Below are 20,834 nucleotides of genomic sequence, written 5' to 3' on the forward strand. Positions count from 1 at the left end.
TGTCATAGTATAGTGCTTTCTGGATGAGTGTTAGGGCTTTGTATTGTATTCTGTGTGCGATGGGTAGCCAGTGTAGTTTTTTTGAGTATTGGTGAGATATGATCATATCTTTTGGAATTTGTGAGTGATCTTGCCGCAGCATTCTGTAGTAACTGCAGCGGTCTAAGGGTGATGGAGGGGAGGCCAAGAAGGAGGGCATTGCAGTAGTCAAGTTTGGAGAACAGTAGCGCTTGAAGAACAGTTCGGTAGTCGTGGATGTAGAGAAGCGGTTTGACTTTTTTTAGGATCTGAAGTTTGAAGAATCCGTCTTTGATTGTTGAGTTGATGTGTTTTTTTTAGGTTTAGATCATCAACTATGATGACGCCAAGGTCTTTGACTGTGGGGGCTATATTATTCTCCAACTCTGATTTGAGTGGTTGAGGCTGAGTGCTGTGGTGGATTTGTTAGTTATGTGTAGGATTTCGGTTTTCTTATGGTTGAGGTAGAGTGACATATGCGAGAGTAGTCATGCTGTCTTCTGGAAATGAGTGTCCCAGAGTTTTAGGGTGTTTACAATAGTATCTTTTAGAGGCAGCAGTATTTGCACATAGTCTGTGTATATGAAATAGGATAAGTTTAGTTCGGACAGTAGTGTGCATAGGGGTAGGATGTAGATGTTGAAGAGGCTTGATGAGAGAGATGCGCTTTGTGGAAGGGGAATTGGTTTGGATTCTGATGCGTTTAGTCTGTCTTTGTAGGATCGGTCTGATAGGTATGATTTAAACCATTTGAGAGTGGTATTGCATAGGCCAATTTCACTTAGTCTGTTTAGTAGTGTTTCAAGGTTGACAGTATCAAAGGCTGCTGAGATGTCTAGTAAGATCAGCAGGTAGGAGTGACTACTGTCGAGGCCTTTGAGGATGGATTCGGTGAGGGTGAGGAGTAGTATTTCCGTGCTGAAGTGTTTTCTGAATCCGTGTTGTGATGGAGAAAATATATTCTGGTTTTCCAGGTGTTCGGTGACTTATCGGTTAACAAATTTTTCGAGGATCTTGGCTATAAAAGGGAGGTTGGAGATGGATCTGTAGTTTGCTGGGTCGGACTTGTCAAGTTGATGTTTTTTGAGGGTGGGCTTGATGGCGGCACATTTGTGGGTGTCTGGGAAAGTGCCCTGTTCGAGATAGATTAACGATGTCTGCTATAGGTCTGGCAATGGTGTTGGGGATTTGCTTTAGTTTTATAGGGATGGGGTCGAGAGGGTGTGCAGCGGGGTTAAGGTTTTGGATGATTGTTTCGACTTCTGTTGAGGCAACTGTATCGAATTGAGTCCATGAGGTTGTAGTTAAGTGTGGTAGTTTGGGGGACGTGTTGGTCGTGTGTGAGTTAGTCGTGATTATCCTGGTGATCTTGTCGTTAAAGTAGTGGGCAAGTTCTTCGCAGGTTTTCTTGAGAGGGTGTATTGGTGGATGGTTGTATTAAGTCTGTGACGTATGCAAACAGGGTTTTAGGATTAAATTGGTATTCATGGATCCTTTTAGCATAGTTGGATTGGATGCTTTGGTTCTCTCTTCTCTGGATTAAATTCACTGTACTATATGTGGAGCTCCCATTGACTGCTAAAGTGCTGCAAACAGTGCAAAATGCGGCTGCTCAGGTTATAACTGGTGCCCATGTTCAGGACCATATTTCACCTATTTTAATTTGCACTGGTTGTCTGTACAGTGTGTGTGTGTTAATATAGCTCTCTGGGGCAGGCACACTTACAGTCCAGGCAGGACTCACTAGATGGATGTTCACATTAAAGTTTACTGTAATTCCTCTTAAAAGAATCAAGAGATGCAAAACAAAGTGTCCAGATACTTTCAGTGTTCCCAGATTTACATGAGACAGAATTCGAATGCTCTTTAAGTCTCTGGAAATGTCCCTCCAGGCAGGGGCTTGGAACATGGGTATCCTCCATGGTAAGGAAAGATGATTATCCCAAGATGGCTGAGGAATCCTAACAGTGACTGGATCCCTTCCCATAGTACTTGAAGTCCATGTTACATCCCAAATGTCACCTGGGAGTGGCCTGTGTCCTGCGGTAGAACTCCGGTTGGGGATCTCCTGATGTTTCTCCCGTGATGATTCCTCTTCAAAAAAGACAGAAGCTGGCCTCCCAGGAGGAAAGGCCTGCACTGGAAACCGCTACCAAAAGTCTCCAGTATGGGGAAAAAGGAGGGGGCAGAAACATTCTCCCTTTCCCCAGTGTTGGAAAAATACAACTTGAAACAGGATCTCTTCTCAAACTGGGTGCTGCAACCTCCTCTTATACAGGCTGAAAAGGTATGCAGTCCCTCCTGATCACCCTGCCCAAGAAGGAAACAGGTCAAAATTGCAGAGAACCTGGAAAACTGTAACATGCTTTCCTCAATAACCCTCTTCCTTCCAGCCCCATTACAGGAACTGGCAAGGAATGTGCCTCTCTCTCTTCTTTACTGTCAGTCTGGCGGCCTAATTCAGAGAGCACACATGAAGCACAACCTTCCCCTTCAAAAGCAAACTGCATCTGCCCTGCTCTTACCTAATCTAGCCCCCCTCCCCTTGTGCCTAAGGGACGTCCAATTCCAGACAAACTCTGGGGGAGATGCTGTAATGAATGGTTTGTCCCTCTGCAGCTGACTAACCAAGGGCTGGGGCAAGGGACATCTAGTGGAGACCCCAAGAGGTCTCTACACTTAGTCTTTTAGATGTGTCTTCTTTTAAAGAAGTCAGAATATTTGAATCCCATATTCGGCTGCTGTTGTCCCTTGCCTTTGGAATGCATTGCCAGAAAGTCTGAAACATCCGTCTTCAGGATCAGAATGCAGTCAAAGGCGTTATTTGTGCAGTCTTTTGACAGATTACAGCAATAACTAGAAGTATTGGTTTTAGTCACAATGATCTGTTATCCAATGCTGTATGTGAAATGTTGGCTTGGTGTGCCAGCAGTTGGCCGCCTGCATGGGTGGAAAGTGGTGTCACCAGGAACATAACTTTCTTGGAGTTATTTCTCATTGTGGTGGCTTTGGCTTTATGGGGCCACCATCTGCGGGATAGGAAAGTTGTATTCTGGTGTGACAACCGTGGGGTGGTGGAGGTAATAAATAGGTCATCTGCAAAATGTCAGAAGGTATTGGCTTTGTTGCGGGAATTGGTGGTGTGACCGAGTTGGAATGTATTGGCTACAGCCAAGCATGTTCCAGGGATTGACAACTCAATGGCGGACATTCTCTCTCATTCTAAGTAGGATGTCTTCCGGAGATTGGCCCTGCAAGTAGACTTTATGGGAGCAGTTGTTCTGGAATACCTTTGGAAGTCTGGTCTGACAGAGCATGGGAAATGATTAGTACAATCGGTGGCACCAAGAACCTCGGCATCGTACATGAAGGATAGAGTTGCTGTGCCCTGTTTGTTTTGGTGCTCGTGGGTAGTGTTTGGGGGGGGGGGGGCCGGTTCTTGACTTGGCGATTTTACAGTATGTTACGTGGGCAAAGCAGTCTGGATATTCTTTGGCAATTGTGTGGCTGCAGTTGGCGGGATTTGCATTTTTTCATAAGATTTTGGGTTGGAGCAATCCTGCTGTTAGTTTTGCAGTTAAGCGCACGTTTGGGGATTGGGGGAGGTGTGGTGAAGGACAAGTGCAGACAGACATGTTACATGGAGTTATTAATTAGTTCTCAGCATGTGACGGAGGTTTATTGGTCTGATTATGAAGAGGTGCTCATTCGGGCTACATCTGCATTTACCTTTTCCGGAGTCTTGCGAGTGGGAGAATTGGTGGCTGAATCGTGGGCACACCCGGGGAGTGCGGGGCTGCCGAGGACAAATGCATCTGTATCAGATAATCACCTTATGTTTAGGATACACAAGTCTAAGGGAGGGAAGCGGCACACTATTACTTTGGGACATGCGCTGATGTTTCCGTATGTCCCGTTAGGCGTGCACAGGCGTTTATGCGGATTAGGCCTGTGGTGGGGGGACATTTTTGGTGCCTGCTGATTGTTCTCCTATGATGTGGTATCAGTTTGTGAGGGTCTTGCGGGTGGTGACAGTGCGTGTGTGGTGGCACGTGAATGTGCATAAAATGCATTCATTCAGGACTGGTGCGGCCACTAGTGCTGCGGAGGCGGGGTTGTCAGAAGATCAGAATCAGAGTATTGGGCAATGGCATTCGAGGGCGTTTGCCTCATATGTGTGGAAAGTTTTATAGAGTGTCCTTGGGAGGTTGACGGGGAGATGGTTAATTTGTTTTATCTTTTTCAGGGCTATGGGAGGGTGGCATTTGTACAGTGGGTGTACTGGAGGGCTATCCAGAGGCCTTATGGTGAGGACTTGGGATTGGCAACAGCAGAGAAGCAGATGTGTGGGTTTGGGATGTGTGGGATGCACTGGAATCAGATGGTGCCGGTGCTTCAGGACTTACTGAGGATGCATCAGGCACCGGAGGTTTTGGTTCTGCACCTTGGGGGGAAACATTTGGGGGTCTGGTTGTGTACAGAATTTGTAGCTGCTACTAGGAAAGATCTGGGCACAGTAATGATTATTATGCAGATTACCCGGTTTGGGAGCTCAGACATAATTATGTGTTTTAAGTTTAGAGATCAGCCTCTTTGGAAGAAGGGTATTAAGAAAGTTAATCATCAGATGGGGGTTGGGTGGAGGTGCAAAGGGGATTTAGGATCAAACATCAGTGGGCGGGGGATAGTTGTTCTGACCTGTATAGGCCGGATGAGATACATTTATCTGATGAGGGGACTGATTTTTAATAACTCTCTTCAGGAAGCTTTGGAGAGGTTTTTTTGTACAGGGGTTGGTCTGCAGTGGAGGGAACAAGGTCCACATGCATAGGGCCTTGTTTGTGGCGGATAACCCAAGTCTAATGTTTGGTCGCTGTTAACTTTAAGACTGTCACGAGATTGGCTTATGGACACAGAGTACTATACTCCTTTGTCTTAGGAGAAGGAATTGTTGAAGCCTTTGGAGCTTAAGATATTTTCTCCACTCCACTGGTAACGTCCTCCCAGGGCGGCTACAGAAAAGTCTTTGATTTGCTCCTTTGAGGAAAGCCTGGATATTGTTGTGCAGGAAGTTATGGTTGAATTATAAAATTTCACACTACTTACTGCTGGTGGTAAGTAGTGTGAAATATTTTTTGCCAGGCCTACATTTGTGGAGTGGAGGACGAAGGGTTTACAGCCAATTTTTCATGTGTTTTATGGAGGAGGGTAAATTAAGGTCTTTTCAAGACCTTCAAGAAAATTTTAATATCCCTTGTCAACAATTTTATGCATATTTGCATGCGAAACATGCCTTACCTTTGGACAAGAAGGAATTAAAACAGGAAAAGAGGGAAAAATTGGCTGAGCTTTCTGATCTAGAAAATCCAGGGAGGAATACTATTTCTTCCTTATATAGGAAGATCAAGAAACTGGCATTGCTGTCAATGGCCTCCAATATCTTGGAAGGGTGGTGGCAGGAGTCAGGGTTCAGCATGTCCACCTAGGATTACTTAAGATGTTTCTTTTGAATTTTATCATTAACAAATATTTCTTTGAGAGCCACACAGTATAAGTTCCTGATGCGGTTCTATTAGCCTCAAAAACAAGCTTATAGGTAGCATATAACTTACAAACACGTATAAAATGCCAGCTAGAAGTGGGATCACTGGGACTCCAGTTTTGGTCCTATCTGGTTCTCCAGGTATTCTGGAAGCAGGTGCAACAGAATATCTTCACGATAACATAGGTGTGGCTGCCCCCGGAGATATCCTCGTTTCTTTTTGATGATACCGCAGGTGTAAGCTTCAAAAAATAAGTATATAAAGATATGGGGGATAATGGTATGGTATTAGCAATCACTCCTGGGAAGTGAGGGTGGGGAAAGGAGAAGAGGGTTGGTGTAGGGATGAGAACATGTAGGGGGAATGTTTTGGAGTGGTGGCAATGCCTGCTTAGTTCGTATAGTGCTATTACTATGTTGAAACTGTTTCTTTGTTAAAACTGGAAGTTTATATACTTGTTCACTAGTACCGCCTGGTTTGCACGGATATGGTAGATTTATCTTTATCACACATTCTTACTGTAAAGTAAAAGCCAATAAAAATGAATATTCCAAAAAAAAAATATATAGTGAATATTAATTTTATATATATATATATATATATATAAATAAATAAAAGGGCATAAGGTGTTGCTTAAAGGTAATCCTACAGTAATGGATTGTGTCAGAAGCCCCTACGATAATGCAGTTGTGGATTAATATTCACAATATTTGTATCATGGAAAAGTATATAGAATAGGTGGATGTAATTAATAAACGAGCTGTATTTATGAAGATCTGGGATTCTTAATTGTAGACTTTAACCTCTAGAGCTAAAAGTTTGCTCATAAATGATATATTGTAAGATGTTGGTTGTATACAAGACCATGGATCGTGCTTAGTAATATTGGATTACTTGTGCCTGGATTTGGGTCTGGTTGGGGAGATATAATATAGGTAAAGGGGAGGGGGGGGAGGGTTCTCTTCAAGGGTTAGAGTTAAGTTTGAATTTGGTTGCCTCATGGCGGTGTGCAGGAACACCTCACCGCCGTGTGGAGGTCTCTTGGAAATGTTGCTTTTATACGTAACGTGTTGAAAATGTTTAATAAAAAGATTTCAAACATAAGACTTTTGTCATGGAGGGGCGTCATGGCAAGGAAGGTGCAGCTGGGGGGCTGCTACGCAAGATAAGTGCGCACAGTGGGAGATGTTGTGCGAGCTGTAGGTTTTTCCTGCTGGGACGAAGCAGGGAGGACCGGTAAATGGCGATGGCCATGATGTAAGGACGGGTGGGATGCAGTGGCAGTATGTCACTGGGACGTGGTGACATAATAGCCATATAAGGTGAGAAGGGTCATGTGTTAATGGAGGGGGGAGGGGGTATGTGTTTAATGGCCAGGCTCAGGTTATTGTTTATGGATAATAAACTGCAACCTGTTTGTATCCCAATTGGTGTTTGTGTGTATTTTATTGGGGGGGGGGGGGGGGAGGGAGGGGAGAATGCCAAGGGTCCCGCATTCCCCATGTTAGTAATGCTTCAGCTTGATACAAAACAGTTTCAAATCAGTAGTCTTTCACAAGTCAATCAGCAGTGTGTTCCAAAGGACAAGCCCAATTATAGAAAATTCATGCCTATGAGTAGGTTTGCAAGCGTGCCTCCCGAAGGGATCGCAAGCAAGAATTTGTCTTGTGAGTGCACTGTAATATATCATGCAAATATTGTGGGTTGCCATATGTTAAAACCTTAAACACACAGTACACACTTTAAAAGAAGCTCAAAGTCAGTAGCAACCATTGCAACTCTCCCGTGACTTTTACTGAATCAGCCCGAAAGTCAGGCGGTTTTGTCTCAACCAGGCATTAATGGCATGTAACATGTTGAAAAATTATCAACAGCCAAGGGTATGTTCCTGAACACTGGACAAATTAGTTGTATATCGTCAGCATAAATTTGAAATAAATCCCACAAGTAGCAATGATTTCATAAAGGGGCGATATGTAAGTACTGAATCGCCTACCAATACTAATAGTGTTTCTGTACTTTGTCCAGACCGATAACCTACTTTATGGCAATCTAAAATATCATTATCTTCTATAAACTTATTCAATTCAGCAAATACTACTTTTTCCATAATTTTATTTAGCGCTCGGAGATTAGAAGTTGGTTGATAACTGGATGGATCCTCCAATACTAAATCCCTCCTCTTAAGAATGGGCCAAACAGATGCCATTTTGATTGAATCAGGGATGAAACCCTCATCAAGAACAACAAATTAAACTGTGTAATGCCCAGAAACAATGAGGCCAATATTCAGCTGGCAGTTTTGTGGACAAGTTATCCAGCTAAGGTTCGCTAGATAACTTGTCCTGGATATTCAGTGGCATGCATGTTTTTGAATAACCTTAGCCAGATAACAAAGCAGCATATTCTTTTGAATATCACCAGTTAGGTATAACATTTATTCGGCTATGGTTAGCTGGATAATTTAACATTTAATTGGCTGTATTCAAAATAATATAGCTGGTTAAGTAGGGCTCCTGGTTCAAAATAAATAAATAAATAAATAAATAAAAATCATCGCGGGCCTACAAGGCCCAAAACCTGTCCCCTGCCTCCCTCCCACCCGAGCTCCAAACGACCTCGGATCTGAACCTGCCGGCCCCTGCCCCATCTCCGTTTAAAAAAAAATATACGAGTGCCGCGAGTCATAGCCAATTAATCCCCCCCCAACTACTCCGTGTCTTTTTGTTATTTTTTCAAAATGCTCTCCAGATGCCCCACCTCCACTCCTCGTACCTTAATGTGTAGCATTTCTTCAGGCCGCGTCGCGGTAGCATCCTACCACGATCCAGGCCTAACACTTCTGCCGTTGCTAGGGCTGTTCCCTGTATCCTAGCAACGGCAGAAGCATCGGGCCTGGGTTGCAGTATGATGCTACAGCAATCCACGCAGAAGAAACGCTACACATTAAGGTACAAGGGGTGAAAGGGAAAAGGGTTGGGGTGAGGGGCACCTGGAGAGCATGATGGTTTAAAAAAAAAAAACAAAAAAACAAACAACAAAAAACAGGAACAGGGAACAAGCGGGTGGGGGGAGGGGAATAACTGGCTATGACTCACGGCACTAATTTTTTTTTTTTTTTTTTTAAATCATAGAGATGGGACAGGGGCTGGCAGGTCTGGACCTTTGGAGCTTAGGTGGCAGAGCGGCAGGGGACAGGTTTGAGCCTGTAGGCCTGCCATTTATTTATTTATTTGTTTAAATCAGGAATGCTATTTAACCTGCTATATTTTACGAGGCTGGATAACTTTAGACCTGCTTCAGAGCAGATCCAAAATTAGCTGGCTAACTTAAGGGGTTATTTTCCAACTCGCGTTATGGCCTTTTTGCACTCATTAAGGCGTTTTTGCATGCGAAAAATGCCTTAATGAGCCAGCCCACTTTTTGGAAAAGTGGGCTGGCTTCGCACTTTGCGAAACCATATTGCACAGTTTTAACGCTGAAAATAACTACACCTTTTTCACTGGTGTTAAGTTTAGCGATATGCCCATAATGCAAATTGCGATTTTTTCGCAAATTGCGTTTTGGGCATTTTTAGGCTGAGTAAAGATTGGAGGAGGGCCCTGAAATAGGAGAGGGAGAGGGAGAAAGAAAGAGAGACTCTGGGGGTGGCACCATAGTAAGCAGCTATTTATGCTAATATAGGAGGCACACCTAGTAACTCGAGGTGAGGTTAAGTAGTAGTGTAGGGGGGTCAGGGGCCACTTTGACATGCAGAGTGAGACGTACCAACAGAACAGTACACTCTTGTGAAGATTTGATGTTCTTCGGAGTGAGGAAACTCACACAAAGTTGTGATTTGTACAATGTTCTCTCAACCTAGCTTGATATATATATACAAATCTCATTTTTGTGTGAGTTTCCTCACTCTTAAGGACATCAAATCTTCACAGGAGTTTACTGTTCTGTTCGTATGTCTCACTCTGCATGACAAAGTGGCCCCTAACCCCTACACTACTACCTAAACTCCACCTCGAGTTACTAGGTGGGCCTCCGATAGTAGCATAAATAGCTAACTACTAGAAAGGCCTTATAGCTAGGCTGGCTCTCTGCCCCCCCCCCAGTGGTTGCAGGTAGGAACTGCAATAATTGTGGTATTACAGTACTGCCAAGTGCAAAAATGTTATTGCATTCTGCTAAGATAGCCCATTTATCGCAATGTGCGCTATTATCATAAAACACACCCCTCTTCCTTTCGTATGCGATAGTTTGATGAATCTAGCCCTTAGTCAATTATAGTTGAAAATCGTCTGAATTACCCAGATAACTGTCACTTCCCAGAACACCCTTTTTTACTCCGGATAGCGTGCCGGCGCGTGCAACCTACACCTGCTCAGAGGTAGGCGCAACTTCTTTAACAAAGGTGAAGGGGGGTTTTAGGTAGGGCTGGGGGGCGGGTTAGGTAGGGGAAGGGAGGGGAAGGTGGGAGGGGCGGAGGGAACGGGGAAAAGCCATCGGGGCTCCCCTAGGGCTTGGCACGTGCAAGGTGCACAAGTGTGCAACCCCTTGCGCATGCAGACCCCAGATTTTATAACATGCGAGTGGCTGCACGCGTATGTTATAAAATCGGGCGTAGATTTGTGCATGCCGGGTTGCGCGCACAAATCTACGCCCATGCGTAAGTTATAAAATCCAGGGTCGGCGCGCACAAGGGGGTGCACACTTGTGCACCTTGCGCGCGTCGAGCCCTAGGGGAGCCCCGATGGCTTTCCCCGTTCCCTCCCAGGCCGCTCAGAGTGATTTCAGAGCAGCCTCGGAGGGAACTTTCCTTCCGCCCCCCAGTCCTACCTAAACCCCCCCTCAGCTTTGTTAAAGAAGTTGCACCTGCCTCTGGCCACACCCCACCCCTTTTTTCAAGCCCCGGGACATACGCGCGTCCCGGGGCTTGCGTGCATTGCTGCGCCTATGCACAATAGGCTCGGCGCGTGTAAACCCCCTGCGCACGTAAATCCAGCTGGATTTACACACGCAGGGCTTTTAAAATCTGCCCCAAAAGACCTAAAAGAGTAATCTTCCATCATCACCACTGCACCCCCCACCTCAAGAATTCTGGATTCACAGAGGGGATTGTAACATCACAAAAGGACTGAACAGCAAAAACTGTTTGGGGTGTGGTCCTTGAAGTCCTGCAAGGGGACACAAGCTCAGGGTTACATAAACAACGCTAAAGACTCGGAGAACTAAATCCAAGGGTTTTGTGAGGACTGACCTCCTTCTGTCCTCAGAGAACACTTACCAGAGATAAGCAACTTTGCTTTCTCCTAGGACAAGCAGAATAGTAGTTCTCACATGTGGGAAATCCCTAGCTACAGACTTCCTTGAATGGAAAAAAGGGGAAATGACAAAGAACAGCACCAACAACAAAAATTATTTGGTAGCATCAGGCCATTTTTTTTTTCTTTAAGGGCAGCCTGGAACCAAAGACCAAATTCTAGGGGGGATGGAACCGAGTTCTACACCTCTACATCCATTCATTCTTGTGGAAGTGGGGCCTGAGAAAACACCCTGAAGGATGACTGACTTATTACAGTGGAAGTCCGACATTACCTTAGGCAGGAACTTAGGATGCATGAGCTGAACCATCCTATTGTTGAAAAATTTAGGGTAAGATAAATAAATCACTAGGGCCTGGGACTCACTGTATGCCGAGGTGACCATCCAGGTCAGCTCACAAAAGTCCAATGCTTCAAAAAGAGCTTTCGTCATTTGGGTCAATACCATACTGAGGTCCCATGACGCGGGAGCTTGATACTAGGGTTTAATTGGAGCAATCTCTGTACGAAACAGTCACCTAATGGCTATATGGAGATGAATTTACCTTGTACGTGGGGGTGAGAAGCTCCAAATGCACCAAGATGAACCCTAACTGAGTTGTCTTTAAACCAGACTCAGATGTAGAAGGTAGTCAAGTAGGTTTTGTCTAGAGTAGGAAAAATGAACTAGGGACTTGCCATCACACCATGCAGCAAACCTCCTCCACTGTAAATCAAGAGAGATCCTTGTGGAATCTTTCCTGGTAGCCAAAAGAATTAGACACACATCTTTGGACAGATTTAGGGGTTGCAGGGCTACTCTTTCAACATCCCACACTGAGGCCATGGTCCCAATATTTGCAACAGCCCTCAATATTGACTGATAAGAGTTGTGGAATTCCCCAAACAGACTGGATTCCTGAGGGACACCTCCAGGAATAGAAACCAAATCTGTTTTTGCCAACAGGAAGCTATGAAGACCAGAGTTCCCCAGTCTCTTCTGAGTTTCAGCAAGATTTTTGCCACCAAAGAATTGGAGAAGCAGCATATAGGAGGCCTCATCCCCAATCTAGAGTGAAGGCATCAGAGACTAGTTTGCCATGTGCCTTTCTCCTGGAGCAGAAGTAGTTTGGGACCTTTCTATTCAGAGGAGATAAAAATATATCTACCGTGGGTGTTTCTCACTCGCGGAATATCTAGCAAACAATCACTCAGCAGCACATGGTTCGGTGGGAGGTATCTTCAAACGATATTAATGAAACAGAAGAATTAGGGTATCCCACAGAGAAGTTTCAATTAAAGGTGTTGCATTTAGGGAAAAATAACCCTTGCTGTAGTTACAGGATGTTAGGTACATATTAGGAGCTACCATCCAGGAAAAAGATCTAGGCATCATAGTGGATAACACATTGAAATCGTCGGTTCAGTGTGCTGCAGCAGTCAAAAAAGCAAACAGAATGTTAGGAATTATTAGGAAGGGAATGGTTAATAAATCGGAAAATGTCATAATGCCTCTGTATCGCTTGAGGAATTTATCTGTTGAAATTTTTCCTGAGCAGATCAAAGGCCTTGTGTGTGGATCCCCTCTATATGAGCTCACCAGTCTGGGCAGGACTCATCTAGGGTTAGGATAGTTTGCACTAAAAGGAAGCTAGAAGGGAATTCCTTTGAACAGTTGGGATTAATCAGCCACTGGGTGGTATGGATGCTGCCTCAAAGATCCTAAGTGATTTGATTCCACTTAGATCTTAGGCTCCACTGGGCTCTTTTCATGTGCAGACATGACAAGGGAGTAAATGTGCACTGTTGAAGGAAGCCATGAGGGCCAACAAATTCAATATGTCCCATGCTGACATCTGTTAACTCCTTTTCATCCATCCTCTAGAGCAAACAGCAATATCGCAATCCTTTCTTGTGGGAGAAAGGCCTTTGCTCAAGTCATATCTAGCAGAGTTCCTATAAATCCCAACAGAGAAGAGGCTCAGCTTGGATTTGGGATAACTAGTGATAAATTCTAGCAACTCCAACATCTGGATGGTTTTGCTCATTGATTCTGAAGCACTTCCTTGATACGTATTCTTGACTAGCCAATCGTCCAGATAGCGAAGCACATCCATCCCCAATCTGCACAGATGCACAGCCACAAGACATTTTGTGACACCAGGCCAAAGCGCAACACATGATATTGGAGATGATATTGGAGATGGCGTTTCTCTACTACAAATCTGAGATATCTCCTGTGAGCTGGAAATATCCCTATGTGGGTGTAAGGATCCTTCAAATCTAGAAAGCACAGTCAGTCTCCTTTTTCTAGAAAGGTAATCTGGGCGCCAAGGGAAGTCATTTTGAACTTTTCTCTTACCAGGTAATTGTTCAAAGCCTTCAGGTCTAGAATGGGACAAAGTATACAATTTGGGATCTGGAAATACTTGAGAGAAGAGCTCATTTTGCAGCAATTACCAATGCTGAGAAGCTGCTCAAGTGCTTCTTGGCAAGCAATTTGGAGGGCTTTCCAAATCTGTATCTCTTCTTGATTATACTGAGACTCCAGATGTCCGAGGTTAATGTGAAACCAAAACCTCCGACAAGCAGGTCCTCTGGCACAGATACTGGGTCCTGGCTGTGCTCACTCCGATCCAGTCAAAACACAATCCTAGGTTTTTACTGGGATGCTGGCCGTGGCTGCTGCCTGGGACGAGAGCACGGAGGGGATGGAAATTGCCTCCTCGGAGCCCCACTCAGGTCCCTCCTGGTGCAGAGGGTGGGCCTGGAGTGGCTGAAGCGTCGCACAGCAGCCTTTCATTCGGGCCACTGCTTCTTTGAACTCGTCTCCAAAGAGATTCTCCCCACTGCACGACTTCTCAGGCAGTCTATCTATTGGTGTTTTTACATCCCTGGTAACTGATGAGGAAATGCATTTTCGCCCATATCAACATTTAAGAGCTGTAAGTTGGGAGTGTCCTTTCTGGAGTAAAATAGAGCCTCCTTTTGCCAAAACATCTGGTCACTCTGCTACTGGAAAGGTTTGGTTTTTTTTTATTGTCACCAGCTTTTATACAATAGAGCATGGGTCGGCTATCAGCTATGCTGCCATGCCACTGGGAGAGGGGGAGATGAGGAAGATGATCTTGCCAGAATTAAGCTACACAGTGGGAGTAGTTTCCCCAGGGAAGGACCTGCTGCCTGGAGAAGGGGGGGTCCCACTTCCTGCAGAGGACTTGGGCGGGCCAGAGACAGAACCTACAACTGCAGTGGCCGCCAGCCTCGGGCTGAGGACCATCATCATGATGAGCGAGGTGGGTGGGGCGAAGGAACATTCCTGGTCCTTGGAAACAAAGGTGCCAGTCCATTAGAGATCGGTGGCAACAGAGTCAGAAGCTCAAAAAAAGCCTGCCAGATCCAAAACAAGTCAACCAAAAACCCAGGCACGGTAACTCTCAGAGGGGCACGCGGGTGCACAACGAGGCGTGTGCGTTGACGTATGTTATAAAATAGCCTGGGCATGCACATATGTGCGCCCTATTTTGCAACTGGGCGCTCACAGCAGCGCACATCTGGGTATGAGCCACGCAAGGGGGAGAATTTTATAGCCAGCGCGCGTCCACATCATAACCAGTTTCACTTGTTCGTCCAAGAGTCAGAGCTAGGTCTTCCAACCCCCCGGTGTAATAGCCTTTGCTCCCCACAGTTACCCCAGACTCTTTAAACCCCTCAGTGAAGGCTGTTTTTTGTTTTGGGGTTTTTTTTTAACCTTACACCTCCTCCATAGCAGTAGTCAAGTTATATGGCACTGGACCTGAGCACTCGCCCAGGCACGTAAGCAGGGCTTAATCTGTAGACAGAAATCAAGTGCAACAGTGGAGGGGGTGAGATGGGCGGGGCCAGTGCCAGACGTGACCTCTCACACATACCCCAATCAAAGCCATGTGGCTGCCTTGTCTCAGTATAAGCAGCTCAAACACTCTATTCTTCTCTGCTTCCTCCAAGGGCTGCAGGGCCATAAGTGATCCATGCAATTACTGGGTCCGTTTAGTTTCCTCAGGGAAGACAGAACAGATATACAGGTCCCAGGAAAAAAAAAAAAAAAAAAAAGGTGGCAGAACGCTGTTCTGGGTTGTTCTGCCAAAGATTAAGCCCTCGACAAGTGGACACAAAAAGGGGTTGAACTGGCACCATTTTGAAAGTTGTGAGCAGTATTTCCATTTATCAAGACTAGGATTGAATCTTTGACAACTGGCATTACTGCTCACAACTTTCAAGCTTGTGCTAGTTCAAACTTTTTTTTTGTGTGTCTGTTTTTTTGCTCTGCAGTCTCTGCTTCAGTATTACCCCTCACAATTCTGTTCCCCGCAATACAGAAGGAGAAGTGGGAGTGGAGGAGAGACAAGAGAGGAGAGGCTGGATTGGGGAGCAGAGCGGATGTTCTCTTCTGTGTGCTGCAGCCTCAACCCCTCCCCTTCGCCTGGAAAGGAAGGGCTGGAGCAGAACACCCCTGTTGCTCTGCCAAAAAAAACCAGAAGGGCCGGAACCGCGTTCCACCCCGTTCTCCCACAAATTACGGCCTGCGCGTAAGTATTTGCGTGCATATCTCCTGGCCCCACCCCAGAATGCGCACGCTCCAACCATGCCCTTTTTTTAAAATCAAAGTGAGATATTCGCGCATCGGGAGATGCGTGCGCGTGTAGGCGGCTTTTAACATCCACTGGGCGCAGGCATGTCCTACAAGCACGCACATCTCCTGATTTTGGCGTGCGCGGGCATTTTAAAAACCACCTCTAGTTTCTCAACTTTACTTTCAACTAGAATAACACAAACTCTTCCCACCTTGGCTTTTTCTCTGTACTGCTATCTACCAACCTTGTGGATGGGGCATCAGATAAATAAGTAAAATAAATTCAATGTAATTAAACGGAACTTTTTTCTCGCTTTCTTTCAACTTTGTCAAGACTTTGGGTCCACTAGGTTGAAGCATTAAATCAAAACAAGGGCAGCATTGCTGTAAATCTATTTTTTTTGGGGCTGGGGGGGGGGGGGGGGGGGGGGGGGGGAGGGGAAGGAGGTGGCAGGTGCTTGAGAAAGAACATTTCTAGCAGCATTTCTGAGAGTCCCTTTGCTGGCTCGTGGGCGTGTTACGAGTTATTGCAGCCTCAGCCTGCTAGACCACAGTTCATTATAAAACGGCAAGCATGAATGATCTGGCTCTGTGGCACCCAAGAACTGTTTGCGTCATTAGTCAACAAGACTCACCCTGTCCTACCTTGTTCTCGACATATAAAGAAGTGAAACAGGCTGGGAGGCAGACATGCAACTCCAAGTGCTCAACTTAACTAAAGCAAGCTCAGTTATCAACTACTTCACACAGCTGCTTCCCCCCCTCCCCCCATGTATTAGTAAAGCGGACTTTTTAAGAGTAATTTAATAGTTCAAGTGCCTTTCTACTATGACAAAGAGAACACAAAACATCCAAAACAAAAGGCACAGGGAGGATACCTGGAAGAGAGGGAGGTGAGAAGAGCCAAATCAATGGCAGAACTTAAGCATGGGGACAGACACAAAAGGACCTTCCTAGTGGAGGCCAGGAGACCACCACCTCTGACAGCCCAGCAGGCAGACTGGAGGGACCATTCCCCTTCAAATTAAATCTGGGTCAGATGCAGCTCACTTTTATAAACTTTCAGGCCGATATAGTACAGTACAGTGCGCTCCGGCGGAGCGCACTGTACTGTACTATACTCCTTATTCAGTAAGGGGTAATAGCATGTCGAAAACGTGCATCCCAACTCCCCCGAAACTAATAGCCAAGCTGCACATTTTACTTTCAGAAATTAGTGCCTATCCAAAAGTAGGCGTTAATTTCTGCCGGCACCGGGAAAGTGCACAGAAAAGCAGTAAAAACTGTTTTTCTGTGCACCCTTCGACTTAATATCATGGCGATATTAAGTCGGAGGTCCCAAAAGTTAAAAATAAAAAAAAAAAAAAAAAAAAAGTAAAATCGGCCCGCGGCTTGAAAACCGGACGCTCAGTTTTGCCGGCGTCCGGTTTCCAAACCCATGGCTGTCAGCGGGTTTGAGAACCGACGCCGGCAAAATTGAGCGTCGGCTGTCAAACTCGCTGACAGCCACTGCTCCTGTCCAAAAAGAGGCGCTAGGGACGCGCTAGTGTCCCTAGCGCCTCTTTTTACCGCGGGCCCTAATTTGAATGATTTTTTTTTCTGAATCGCGCGCACAGGAGAGTGGCCTGTGCGCTCGCCCACTCTCCCGCGACTTTTACTGTATCGGCCTGTTTGCAAGGCCTGGCTCTTTAATGCCATGTTTAACTTTTATAATTGATATTATTTTGACTACATTTTTATTGTACGTTGCATACCACTCTGCAGCCTAGCAGTACAAGCCTTTATAAATGTAATAATAAAAATGCTGAATCTGAACAGTAGGTGAGCGATGGCTAGGACACCCTCTCTTGAGAGGCTGCCAGACGATCGTGGCCGTGGCAGCATCATTGGGCCCGGCTGGTGTGAAGAGCAGGAGCAGATGCAGGAATAGAACTTGAATGATCTCCCCTTTGGCAGTGTGCAGAAGTCACTGCGCCTTCACAGCAACCCCAGTTTTCTGGTACACTTTTTTTTTTTTTTTAAACACAATCACTGCAGAGTGAAAATGGAACATGGGAGTAATAAAGCTCTGATGCTGCTGACACCAACAGGAATGACATCAGATGATGATTTCAGCTATGGAAACTACACTCACCAAGTTTTTATTCTATTTTTTTTTTTTATTGCACAATGACTGAGTGGAAATAGATTTTAATCACTCACTGTGCTTCAAATTCCCATCAACTGTCTTATTTTATTTTTCTTAATCCAGTCGTTTATACTTTTTCTTCCAATAGCCTGACTCGGATCCTACGTAGTCCCCCTGCTCCCTCTACTCCTTCAGAGAAAGAGCCCTGTCATTACCTTACTTATTGCCTTCCCCTTTATTCCTTTAATTGTACTCCGATTTGTCTCTCATATCTCTGCACCTCCTTATATACCCCCTTTTATACCCCTTTCCCCTGTCCTTAAACCCTTCCTTCCCAATAGCAACCCCTGCTAGACTATATATAGTTGCCTTTCTGAACATATACTTTGTAATGTCGTACATAATGTTTTCTGTATGTACCAGTTAAAGATAATGTATATTGTTGTATATAGTGCTTTTTGGAGTGTATAATTTATATATAGTGTATAAGGTTATCCACAGTGTATAAGGATATACACAGTCCCTTTTTGAGTGTATAATTTGCAATGCTACATATGTTCTTTGGTTGTTCTTCCATCAGGTACTGTTCCTATTCTCTTCTTCCCCCCTCTTCTCTCACCCCAGCTGCTCCCCTCCCCCCACCCTGGTTTTTTGTATTTTCCTCCTTCAGTTATACTGTAAACCGGCATGATGCACCCATGAATGTCGGTATATAAAAGCTAATAAATAAATAAATTCAGTCAGAACATGGATGGGGATCCTGGCACCATGAGCCTCTATTTGCAACTACCTATGATTTTTTTTCCCATTATTTCAATAGACTCTTCTCTCACAATTCCTGGTCTGGTCAGGTCACTGCAGCAACCGTCTGGGGCCAGAAACCTGCACAAGGGATCAAAACCTGACCACCAGGGATCGCCCTCGATGATGACCCAGGCTACGGATGATCTAATCCAGCCTATCTAGGAATCGAAGCAAGGGCTTCTTCGCATGGCAGCAATGCCACTAGGCTGGCCTTACTGTTGTCTTTCCTTGATTAAAAGGTCCTTGGGGTATGGAGTTTAACATCTTCTGTGCCTCTGTGTTCTCAGTACGGACTTCTTTAAGCGTCTCCTCCACCTCTCCTAACTTCCCTTGTTATTCTCCAGTTCCCGCACAGCAGTGACACCCATAGTGCTTTATTATTAGTTACAACAAAAAAATATCGGGGGGAGGGGCGGAGCCCAGTGAATGAACACACAGTTTAAGGATTTTTAGGGCAGAACATGCATGCAATAGTTAAAACGATGATAAAAAAATATATTATCGATTGGTTTGCAAATACTAAAATCCACGTTTTAATATTAAAATCTTAATGCCTATTTGGTTTGCTTCAGTTTAGAGGTGGCTATCCCCAGAGGCACATTTTAATCTCATATTACACCTGGCTTCAGTGCTATCACCTGCGTCTCTTCCCGCTGCTGCCCCTGTGGAATATAAAGCCCTTTTGTTTTATCGGCTTCTACAAAAATAAAAAAAAATACAAGACTATGGCGACTTCTGGACCTACCTGAAGACGTGATCAGTGCGAGCAGGAGAAGGATGCGTTTAGGTTTAGCAGGGCCTCACTCTTTCTCCCAGATTAGAAAGGCTGAAGTTGGAGAGAATTTGACCGGATAGCTAAAGGCGTTTCCTTCTCACTTTTCCAGTTTCGCTACATTGCAAAATAAGAGGTATGGTACAGTCACAATTTGCTTTCTCTCTTAACGCATTCAGTGCCAGGGCAGAGGAGGGAAGGAGCAGGGAGAATGAAAGAGAGAGAGAGAGAGGCAGGTGACAACTCCCAAGGGATTTCTTGAGCCAACCTGGAGGCTCTGCAGCACTACTGCTCGAAATCTGCTGAGCTCGCTTGCAGAAGTGCACTACCTTTGGTAGTTTTTCAGTAGTTGAACAGCGCAGCAAACTGCAAAATTCTGGCGTTAAAAACCGCTAGGTGGATGTAGAGAAGCAAAAGGAGAAAAAGCAAGAAAATATGTGCATTACTTTGGAAGCACGTGCACACAATCATGCGTCTTGACAATCTGAAAGGGACTAGGAGGATAAAGAGGACGGGGGATTCACGGAGGAAGATGGCATGAGAGCTTAGAGATGGAGAGAACTTTTTTTTTTTTTTTACCGGGCAAGATGTTCCACTCGGCAGGCCGTCAGGGTCGGATCTAAAAAGTGCCCGGTTCCCTGCAGTCACTGTGCTTGGGAACCTCCCGGGCAAGAGCACGTGCGCCTCCCCGGCTCTCCTATGCCACAGGCACCGAGCAAAGTTGCCAGCTGCCCTCTAGCTGCCTGGTAGTGTCTATGCAGCCGGGCTGGCCAGCCAATAGGAGGAGCTTGGGATCTTGTAAGAGTTGTGCTATTAGTGTGTATTTAGAGGTAGTACGGGTTCACTTTCAAACAGCTTTATTGGCATGACAAGTTTACATGCCTTGCCAAAACAATATACAGAATAATTAAAATGAAAAAGGTGGGGAAAATTACAAAATGGTAATAAATCAAGTATAGGTACATGTCTCAGGTTTTGGGCTGCTCCGTATTTTCCCTGGCCAGGTTTAAATTCTGGCTTGGTGGCATGCTACCACAATTTTGATTCTGTAGCTGCTTATTGTTCTCTTTCCCCTAGAATTACATGAACCATAGCCAGTTTTGGTCAGCAGTTAGCCTGTGTGAGTCCTCTTCAAGTTAGAGCAGTGCAGGTCTGTAAAGGGGAGGTTTCCATTCAGATGCAGCCCCTCCCTTTGAGGAGTCTGGAATGGCCTGTCCTCCTGGGAGATTTTTAAAGCAGCTCCCTAGTCTCTGGGTGGTTCTTTATGGGTTTGGTGAAGTTAGGAGGCAGTTTAGGAGTTTAGCCTTTGTTTTTTTTTTTTCATGCCCAGTCAGGAAAAGTAGGCTTAGCAGGCTAACCCAGCTTGTGGAAGCTAACCAGTCAGGAGGGTTTCCATCCAGTCTACTAACTAGCTGGTTGGGTTATCTCTCTGGATATAGTTTGTTCTTTTGCAATTTCTTGGTAAAAGGCCTATTGAAACCCTGTGCACTACCCGGACTCAGGGCTTGAATCCTGTTTTTGGGGCTGCCCAGGTTAGAAAAGAACTGCTCCTCTATACCAGGGGTGATAAAACTGGTCCTACAGGCTCCCCCAGCCAACTGGGTTTTCAGGATATCTCTATTGAATATGCATGAGATTTAGCATGCAAAGAAACCTCATGCATATT

At 45.2% G+C, this 20,834-nt stretch overlaps 1 protein-coding gene and 1 long non-coding RNA gene across 7 annotated transcripts in view; one reads left to right on the top strand and one right to left on the bottom strand.

The window, feature by feature from the left end:
* SMAGP (small cell adhesion glycoprotein) overlaps nt 1-19,272 on the bottom strand; it is a 55,794-nt gene extending 36,522 nt beyond the window's left edge. For 2 of the 5 annotated variants that reach the window (XM_029594961.1, XM_029594957.1), the window contains exon 1: nt 19,142-19,272. The gene's annotated coding sequence lies outside the window, so the exon portion shown is untranslated. Of the gene's footprint in view, nt 1-5,630; nt 5,760-8,336; nt 8,405-18,612; nt 18,637-19,141 lie in introns of those variants that run through there. The other 3 variants (XM_029594960.1, XM_029594958.1, XM_029594959.1) reach the window with 3 other exon arrangements.
* Nucleotides 19,166-20,834, top strand: part of LOC115087587 — a 108,952-nt gene continuing 107,283 nt past the window's right edge. For both annotated transcript variants that reach the window (XR_003855548.1, XR_003855547.1), the window contains exon 1: nt 19,166-19,304. This is a non-coding gene — a long non-coding RNA (uncharacterized LOC115087587). The remainder of the gene's footprint in view (nt 19,305-20,834) is intronic.

The sequence above is a fragment of the Rhinatrema bivittatum genome, chromosome 3 (genome assembly GCF_901001135.1).
Source record: "Rhinatrema bivittatum chromosome 3, aRhiBiv1.1, whole genome shotgun sequence".
NCBI lineage: Eukaryota > Metazoa > Chordata > Amphibia > Gymnophiona > Rhinatrematidae > Rhinatrema > Rhinatrema bivittatum.